Below are 10,411 nucleotides of genomic sequence, written 5' to 3' on the forward strand. Positions count from 1 at the left end.
GGAGAGGAAGAACCAAGCCTTAGACACATAGAATGGAATGTCCACACACATGTGCATCAGGATCCTGGCCAAGTAGAAGAGAATTGGGTCTGGGAAGAGGGATAGGGCAAGGATGAGGTCTAGATGCCTCCACTAGTACTGTGGCCCTGGGCCCCAAAAGTATTAGGAATAGGCCTGTACTTTGGGCCTAGGATAGGTCTGCAATTCCAGAAGCCCCAGGAATTCTGGAAGTCAGGGATATGTTCAGACTGTGTAGCCACCTAGAGGGTCTGATAGCACAATCGAGAGAGAAATTCTCAGAACTTCTGATTGTCCAGCTGAACCACTGGAACTATAGGCCTTAACTGGGGTACAAGGTTATACATCTGGTTCCTGTGAATTTCAGTCTCTAACTAGCTTTTTAAGGCATAAACTTTGTTACTCCTATGTTGCTAAGATTTCTTAGTGTGAATTATGTCTTCAAAGTCAACATAATTTGAGAAAAGATCATAAAGGCCTGGTATAAAGATGATGGTTATACCACAGCACATGGGTTTTCAAAGGGCCAGTTGTGACTGTGGCTTTACATGTGAATTACTTGGGAGACATTTTTTAACTATACTTTCTACTTATCCAGGCTAATTAAATCAGGATCTCTGAAGATACAGTACTAGGTGCAATGTTGTTATTGTGGTATACATATAACAAACATGAACTGAAGTGTAGCATAGTAAAGTCCAAAAGCATAAAAGAATATTACTAGCACCCTAGACCCTTCCTCTGTGTCCCTGGCCCATCACTATCCACCTTCCTCAACTATCCCATCCCAACTTACACCACTATGGATTAATGCTACCTGTTCTTGAACTTTAATGAATAGAATCATGCTAAATGCATTCCTTGGCATCTAGATTCTTTCACTCAACTTTTAGGACTGAGATGAGTCCTTGACGCTGTATGTAACAGTTGCTCATTTTCACTGGTGTTTAATATTCTTTCATATGACTCTATCAATACCTGTTTTTCCACCCTATTGCTGATAGAAATTTGGGTTGTTTTGACTTTGGAGCTATAACAATTGATGCTGCTATCTATGAACATTCCTGAATGTGTCTTTAGGTAAACATATGTATGCATTTCCATGGGGGAAACCGTTAGCAGAAATGTCAGGTCATATGTCATGACCATACTCAGGTTTTGTAGCTATTGCAGAACAGTTTTCCAAAGCTGTTGTGCCAATTCACACTCCCATGAGAGTATATTAGAGTTCCAGCTGCTTAATTTCCTCACTGACACTTCTCATATCTGTCTTTTAAATTTTAACCTCTCTGGTGGGTATGCAGTGGTACTTCATTGTGGTCTAATCGACATTCCCTGATAGCCAACAAGATCGAGAGGTTCATGTTTCTTGGCCAATTGGAATGCTCCTTTGTGAATACCTGCTCAAACCTCTTGCCCCTTTTTCTATTGTGTTCACCTATCTTTCAAAATTGATTTACTTATTATGTCTTGGATATGACTCCTTGTTGGTTATAAGTGTGGCAAATGCTTCCTTTCCCTCAGCATCTTGGATTTTACTTTTTATGGCATGCTTGGAGAAATGGAAGTGCTTAATTTTAGTATAGTCCAATTTACAGATATTTTTTCAGGTTAGTACTTTTTTGTCTTGTTTACGAAATCACTGCTTACCTCAAGGTCATGAATAAATTATATTTTTTTCATCTAGAACAATGCTTTTCAGTAGGAAACAAAAATGAGTGTAACATGTAATCTTAAATTTAGTGGCTATACTTTTAAAAGTAAAAAAAAGTGAAATTAATTTTAATAACCCATTTTATGTAACCCAATATATCCAAAATATCATTTCAAAATATAATCAATATGAAAATTATTAATGAGATTTTGGGATTCCTTGTAAATATCTACCTTATTTTATACTTCAGATATGTTTTTATTGGAGCAGTTCCATTTTAGGTGCTTGACAGTCACATGGGAATGGTGTGCTTTACCTATCACATATAGATTAATACTTAGATCTGACTGAAATGTGAGGTGAGAATCAACAGTTTTTCCACGTGGACTTTCAAGTGGTAATCCTTTCCTGTGGTAACCACCTCATCAAAATCAAGGGTCTCAAAATCTGGAGATTCATTCTAGAATCTATAGCCTATCTTGTTGACTTATTGTGTTCTGCTTCTAGTTTATTTTTAGCAATTTCCTTGTTGTTTCAATTTTCATCTAGTAGAGAGAACCATTTCCAGTGGATTACCAAATTCATTAGCAGAAATTATATTTACAGAGTAGAATGAAGCAGAAAACAATATGTATCAAGCATTATTGTGTAAAATTATTATTTCAGGAAATTGTGAGTACATTCTAAGTTGAGATTTGGGAGGTATTTCTTACTATAAGTAAAACTGAAAAAAGTTTGAAAATCACGGCAATAGCATAATCTATGAGACAATCACTTTGGGAATCCAACTTGCATATTATTTTATAGTCATCATCTAGAGGAGATATGAACTTTTGCTCTTACACAATTGGTCATAGATCAGAAGTCTACATAAAGCAGATCTCTTTTGGAAACAAACCAGGTAAAGCCAGTTACAGCCAATGGAACAGGAGGGACTTGTAGTGAGACCCTGAACTTTGACCAAAACATAATATGGCAATGATCCTGTAATATACACATTATAAATGAAAATTGGTAACTTGCACAATTTTTCTTTTCTTTTTTTTGCATCAGCACAGTGCGTGTTTTTAAAGTTTTAATCATGGGTCAAACAGAAAACTTTGGAAGGCAGAAATAAAAGCCAATCTAGTTATTAAACCTTGACTTGTTTTAATCTTCATTATAGAAAAATGCTCTCAGAATTTCTTGTTTGAATCTTGAAGCGATTAGTTTATCATTCAGCCTGTGTCAGGATCAATCTAATCAACAATTACTTATTGACTATTCAATAAAATATGTCTGGCAAGAGAATCAAGATAAAACAAAAAGGCCTTTTTTCTGCACACAAGTACCCCATAGAGAATTAAACAGATTATCACATACTATTTTTCTTCACTAAGTACTTCATTTCAGAACATGAATATAGTTAAAAATTATTTCAAGCCCCTTAATATAATATTTTATCTCTTCACATAACCTAAATATATACCTTGCCTGTGAATTTCACATTTTTCCCATTAGTGAGAAATATATGAATCTTTGTTCCACTTTCATACTATGCACATGCAAAAAAGTTGTGTGTGTGTGTGTGTGTGTGTGTGTGTGTGTGTGTGTATACACACCAATTGGGGTCTTTAAACATAATTTATTTATTTATTTTAATTAGATTTTAGTTTAGTTCATGTTGCCAGCATTTAAAAATCTCAGTACAAGGACAAATCTTAAGGTAACATATATAGTTAGGCTGTAAAATGATAGGATTGATGGACTCAGAGGGCTTAGGAAAATAAGTCCCTCTTACTTTAGAATGCCTTCTTTCACAGTGCCAATTGTCTAGTCCGTGTAGGGCTTACACAAAGATTTCTTCAATTATCTGGGTCCACCCAGTAAATAGAACCACATATCTGAGCTGCATTAGACCAACATGGTGAGTGCACTGAGTATGGAAGTGTTTCCAGGAGAAGGAAGAATATAATTACCTTAGACTCCAGAGGGAGTTTCCCTGTATTTTTCTCTCCTGTCCTTTGGCTACAATCTGCAGTTTCTCAGGATTCAAAGTTAGGGACAGATTGAAAAAAAAAATTCTTGATGCCAACTGACCTACTCAATGAAATTGACTCCAGGATCTTTGTCAGTAAATAAATCAAATCCATCTTTATAAAGGTGAATATCTCTAGGTCAGTCGTTGTATTTCATCCTTCAGTTCACACTGGGGAGGCCCTGGGAAGCTCAAAGTTGTTGTGTGGATGGGATGGTCTGGGGCCCACGGTAAAGGAATAACTGCCATGCTACCCTCTGTCCTAAGAGGACCGAGCATCCTGGGAGTGGCCAGGCACCCTCCTCCTGGGTATATCAGCTCCTGGTAATGCTTCTGCCATGCCTTTGGGGGCTCAGGGAAACTCACATTACAATGCGCGCACGTGTGTGTGTATGTGTATGTGTGTGTGTGTGTGTGTGTGTGTGTGTGTGTGTGTTAAAGCATATATCTCCTGGTTTTCACTTGATACTTTGCAATGATTAGCACAACATACTTCCTTCACTTTTTTTTTTTTTACATTACTGGGGATTGAACCCAGGGGTGCTCTACCATTGAGCTACATTCCCCAGACCTTTTCACTTTTCATTTTGAGAAAAGTCTCACTAAGTTGCTGAGGCTGACCTCAAACAGGTCAGCCTCCTGCCTCAGCCTTCCAAGTTTCTGGGATTATAGGCAGACACCATTGCACTTGGCCACAAACTGACTTAAAAAGAAATGTCAGGGAAAAAAGAAAGGAATGTCTGATGTCCTTGCTTTTCCCCTGATTTTCACCATGCTTTGGGAGACTTTTAACATAAAACATTCATTACCCTGCAACAGAGGCAGTTTCAAAGTTGGACCAGCTGCACAAAGAAGATCTCAATAACCATAAAGAGATTTCCAAAAAAAAAAAAAAAATCCCAGTGTGACACAATAATTCAGCACCAGAGGATAATTAAGCTCCATGGGGCAGGACTTGTCTATCCTGTTCACTGCAGATATACCTATGCCTAGAAGAGTCTAGCACACCAAAAGCATCAACAAAAAAAGGCAAAATGGAGAATACTATTTATTGAGAATCTACCATTGTTCAGGCCATGTGGAAGGCACTTGGTATCTCTTATCCTTTTATTCCTTATGACAAAGCCCTATGTACTGGACACTATCACAATCTATATATAAATAAACAGAAAGCAGCAATTTGTATTTTAAAAATCTGTCTTTCTGGTCTGTGTTCTCTGTCCAGCTTGCCACCCGTTCACCCCAACAGTAGAAGTAAACTATTGATTGACTTTTAATCTTTTGCTATAAGACACTAGTTAGAATGTTTGAATATTATTGAGGGTTCAGAAACTCTTCCATGTGTTGAAGACTGTGGAGGACTGATGGAATAGTATGGGAGGAATTAGAGAGGCTCAAATCCTCTCTCTCAATATGCACAGAGGCAACAAAGTTTGGGCTTTCTTACTTTCCAGCTATACCACTGTAAATCTCACTAAATCTAAATTTCCTCATCTGAAGACTATTATGAGTCTCATCTCTTTGAATTAAATGTAAAAATACACACAAATACAAAGCAAGGATTATACATTAAATGTAGACTATAATTAATAAGTTATAAATACTAAATAGGTTATAAATAATAAATGTCAAGTATAACTAAGTCAGAATTACCTTCAAACTCAGTAAACTAATTTGGTCAATACTTTAGGAAAAGGCATCAATATTTTTAATGAGAGGACCACACAATTATTATCCATATGAACAAATGCCTAATATCTCTTTAAGGAATTTGCCCCTTTGGCCAGCAATTCTAATGATGAAATTTTAAGTGGAAATCCTCCTTAAGTAAATAAAAAGCTCATAGGTGGACAGGATTGAAGAGGTAAGGTATAAAGTCTGTACCCTGTACCCTCATGCATGGTAGAGATAGCACTTGAACATAATCAATTGATGAATAAATTAATATTCATCATCTGGGGAATCCCAGAGGTTTCTTTCCCTAGCTCTATATAAAGATTTTTAGAAAACAAAAATGCTTAAAAAAAGTTTACTAAACATTTGCTGGGATTAGAAAAAAATAAACTTCTCTTTTGTTCTTCTGCATGAAGCTGGTGGATTTAGAAAAAAAATCAGCTAATTTCTTATGGGCAAGACTTTGAGCATTATAGTTCTCAAGACAGAACCACCTTGAAGACGTCTGTCACCATGAGGTGAGCAAATCCTGCCTTGCTCTAAAATTAAGGGACTGTGAAATGATCTAAAATGGCCTTTGCCATGCGCCTGGCCAACATCGGTGGTCACCCTTTTCATTTCACTTTGAATCAGACTTTACTTTGCTAATAAACTGAGTTATGCTGAGCACTCAGCCTCCTGTGCATTCACTGCCCAAACCATTCTCCCCATCCCTTCAGTGAATCAGCGTAAACTTGCCAAAGAGTGAGTAATACAGGTCTGAAGTAGAAATAGGGACTCGACATTTCCTCTCAATTTCTAAGCACTGCTGAAGTGAATTTCTTCAAGCAGCGGCTGCAAGTCTTTCTGTATCTCTCGCAAAACATCATGGCAAAAATTTTGTGCTCTCCGCACACTCCCACACTTCTCTCTCTCTCTCTCACACACACACACACACAAACACACACACAAAGTTAAGGCCGCCCTGTCTGAAAGTTCTCAAATACTGACACCACCAATGAGATGGAGATGGCGCCTACCTTTTGGAAATGTCAATCCACAGAAGATGCCCCTTGCTTGTGAAGAGCAGTTAGAGAGAAGTTTCCAGCATTGCAGCCAGCTTTGTTCTCATCAGAGAGCAACACACCTCATCTATGTGTAAGCTCTGAAATTCTTTCAGAGACCCACCCTTGAAAGTTGCAAGTCAAGATTTCTGACTGAGGATAATTGAGTGACGTGAGGCAAAGCTACTGGATGCACTTTCAGGTTCTTCCTGATGGGATGTTACTTCCTGTTTCACCACTTGGAGAGGGGAAAATTGGAGTTCAGTCAGACACTGAATTACAAACACATCATTTGCCTCGCGGTTGTTGCCTTTCGGTGCACACAGTCATTAGTCAACCACTGAACAGGATGGTTTCGCTATTTGTTAAAAGAAAGGGGCTTATGCTGTTGCAGAGAGAAACCTGAAACACTGTGGGCAACCCTGCACTCTGTTTAGTTCTGGTTTGACAACTACTATACTCTCTGGAAACCTGAGAATACCAGCAGAACTTTTTGCCAACTGAATCACCACCACCACACACCATAAAACTCATTCACTATGGAGCTTTAGTCTACAGAAATGGGATTTCTCCACTTTATTCCTGGTAATGGAAAAGAATTGCTTTTTTGAACTCTATAGCATCCAAAAAATAAAATTGTCTGGCAATCTATTTTTTTAGAACCGTCAGAAGTAATTTGCTTTTGTTTCAGTCCCAAAGACCAATCATCACAGACAAAGACAAGCGCATTAGTATCAAGAAATAAACATTGTCTCTGTGTGCTTGAAGCACTTCAATTTCAAAGGCGAGTGTGTGTGTTTTATAGTGTTTATTTGAGGTGTTGTACCTCTTGGGGCCATTTTCACTTTCTCTTGCTGAAGATGAAACAACTCTGAGCTTGGATTGTTTAAAAGTGCTTTGACAAGTGAGAAAGCCTCAACAAGTTGATTCACGTATCACTTGTAAACCAAACACCGTGTCCTAGGAGGTTTAGGCAGCTCCGCCTACTCAGCCTGATTCAAAGATCTCATTAGCCACCTTCCACTGCTAAAGACATTTTTCTCTTTCTGTCAGGTCATAGATGACAGAAGATTTAAAAAGGACTGGAGACAGAGAAAGGGAAACACTAGCATCAATTCCACTGAAACTCTGAAGTTTCTCAAATTTTCCTAATGAATTTAGATCAAAGAGGACTCTTAAAAGCCCCTTCAACACTTGCTCACTCAACTCTTCCCAGTGTGTCTTTTTCCTCACAGACTCTTTTTTCTATTAAGAAGTTCATGGATTTAAAAAAACATTAGGTAGAAGGGTGGAACTTTCAGTGATTAGTTACTAAAGCTGGTAGGCTGTCAGTTGGGTCTTGATTATTCCTTGCTAGGGATTGGAAAATCTCCTTGGCTTCCTAATATGGTCTTCCAAGTTCTGATCCACCTTCTTTCAACTGACCCTAGCTTATCTTCCTATTTACAACTTTTTCTTTTTTTTTTTCCTCCTTCCTTTTTCCCCTGCTGGCAAGCCTCTGCCAGTCACCTTCCTTCCTCCTGTAAGATCAAAACCAAACTCCTGAACATGACACTGCCTGGTTACAACCTAAGGCCTCAGGTCTCCTTTTGCCCCTTCTGGCTGTGTTTCAGGCAAAAGGAGCTGGCAGTTTTCAAGCTCTTGCCACGTGTTGCTCTTTCTTCTTCTCTGATTCCTCTAGCTAGCTGTTTGGTACTTATCAAACAAGACCCCAAATTGTGAGCATCCCACATTCACTCACTTTCACTTCAAGGACATCTGGGGAAGAGAATATTCCTGAACCCTATTCAAATTCCTTTCCTCAGAATTAAACAAGCTAAAAGATTACTCTGGAACCATCTTTAAACAAACATTTTTAATCAATTGTATAATGAAATACCTGTTATCTACCAATGAAATATAATGTTCAAATAAAATAGGAACTCTTTATTTACATATAGTTTCAATATCTCCTTTACAATCAAAAGATCTCATTAGTATCTACTTTCTTTTTTTGTTTTTGTTTTTGGAGCGGGGAACATAACCCACTACATGCTAAGCACGTGCTCTACCGCCAAGTCACACCCCCAGCCCTATCTCCCATATTTCTTGGGTCACTCTCAAGGTGTATTTCCTCCTTCTTCAGGAAAAATTGTGAACAGGAACCTGTTGCATACTCTACACTAGAGGAAGGGAAGTAAGGAATTCTGCAGGCTGGCTGGCTAAGACCTCAGTGAGAGCTATGGATTATGTGTCAGCCTCCTGTGTCTCCTACAGTTTCTCTGATGAAGATAACCCCAGGGCACGGGGGGAAAATGAACACAAATATGATTTTTTTCAGTATTCTTTTTCTCTTTTTATTTGTGCCCTACCATACATTTATCTGTTCATTGCTGATAGAAGAGAGAGCTCCTGGAAGTATTATGGAAAGAGCCAAGACACATGCAGAGGTGTCATTTCTTCCCAGGAATACTTAACTATATTATGTTATGAGAGAACTTCAGGAGTAAGTGGAAAAATTAAAACTGTGTTATATTTTGAATCCTCAATAGGTATTTAGTCATTAAGTCAAATCATTAGAATGTTAACCATTCACTGAACTTAAAAAGTAAAAGATCACACCTCTGACAAATGAAAGGTAGAGAGTTAAGCATAACATTATTGGAGTGATTTTGTGGGGAGCAGAAGAGAACACATTACAAAATGGCTATTTTTGTACACAGAGCAAGCTGGATATTAATCATATTGAAGTGAATTATGTGTGAAGTACCTGCCTACATAGTACATTTTTCTTAGTACCATGAGGGAGAGAAATAAGAGTGAAATAGGGGAGGTGCCTTAAGTGGATGGGAGGCAAACCCACTCAGGATTCTGGAGGGCCACTTAAGAACTCAGAAGAGGAAAAACAGACTAAGCAGGATGTAGGGAAATGGACTTCAGGCCACTGCAGGCAGAGAACTAGATATCATGCCAAACAATAGCCAAGAGCAAAGGTACACAGCTGCATAGAGTGCAGACATGGAAGGAAGGAAAGTAGGGCAGTTTCTGATCATCTATACTACATGTTATACTTTGAACCAATCCTTAAATGAACTTTATAGAAAAAAAAAATGTAAGTTAGAACGGACCTGTTTTCCTCAAAGGAAGGAATCCCTTCCAAGCAACTTACTGAATAGTTTTGATCATCTTGTTCTTACCGAACTAGGCAAAATTTCTGAGTGTTTACTGTCAATAAACTGTTTTATTCTAATGCTCAATCTTACCATTTTCACAGACTTTTCAAATGCTAAAGTTTGCTCAGAGGCAGAAATTTTGTGCCAAAAATGCTACCAAACTGTATATATTTGAATAGGTGTGTGGGGAAACTCCTAAGTGACATAATGAAACAAATGCTTTCACAAATGTGACCCCACCATGCTGAGAATTCCTAAGGAACATGCACTAGACATCTTTAAATCCCTGAATCAAGCCAGGCATGGCGGTGCCTGTAATCCTAGCTATTTGGGAGGCTGAGGCAGGAGGATCACAAGTTTGAGGTCAGCCTGGGCTACCCATAGCAAGACTCCTGTCTCAAAAATAAATAAATAATAGGAAAAATATCCCTGAATCAACAGTTACACTGAAACAGTCCCCTTTTCCCATGATGACTCACCCAAATCCCTGACGTATTACAGGATTACAGGACCTGAGTTTTATCTACCCTCCTTCCATTCCACCAGGTCCCACACTTACCCTGGCCTATAATTAAAAGACTGAAAGGTTCCCTGGCAGTTAATTTGAGAAGCCACTTAGAGAGAAAGTAAGAAAACTAGAGAAAATCACCTGTAGTTAAACAAGTCCTGAGAATAGACATTCAGACTCCCTTGGGTACCCACACTCCCCACAAGAGCCTCTCTCCTGCTTTATTCCCCCTCCCTTCAGCTATTCCCTTCTAGCTTACATGATCTCTTATTTATTTGTTTATTTTCTGTCTCTGCCCATACACGGTCCAAGGGGGCTGGGATTTCTGTCTTCCCTGCCCTGCTG

At 38.5% G+C, this 10,411-nt stretch overlaps 1 protein-coding gene across 2 annotated transcripts in view; it reads right to left on the reverse strand.

Annotated features, from left to right (window-relative positions):
- Nucleotides 1-6,516, reverse strand: part of Cers3 (ceramide synthase 3) — a 101,206-nt gene extending 94,690 nt beyond the window's left edge. Inside the window, exon 1 of one of the 2 annotated variants that reach the window (XM_047540128.1) lies at nt 6,383-6,516. The gene's annotated coding sequence lies outside the window, so the exon portion shown is untranslated. The remainder of the gene's footprint in view (nt 1-6,382) is intronic. The other variant, XM_047540129.1, reaches the window with a different exon arrangement.
- Between the last annotated feature and the right edge of the window lie 3,895 nt (nt 6,517-10,411).

The sequence above is a fragment of the Sciurus carolinensis genome, chromosome 2, assembly GCF_902686445.1.
Source record: "Sciurus carolinensis chromosome 2, mSciCar1.2, whole genome shotgun sequence".
NCBI lineage: Eukaryota > Metazoa > Chordata > Mammalia > Rodentia > Sciuridae > Sciurus > Sciurus carolinensis.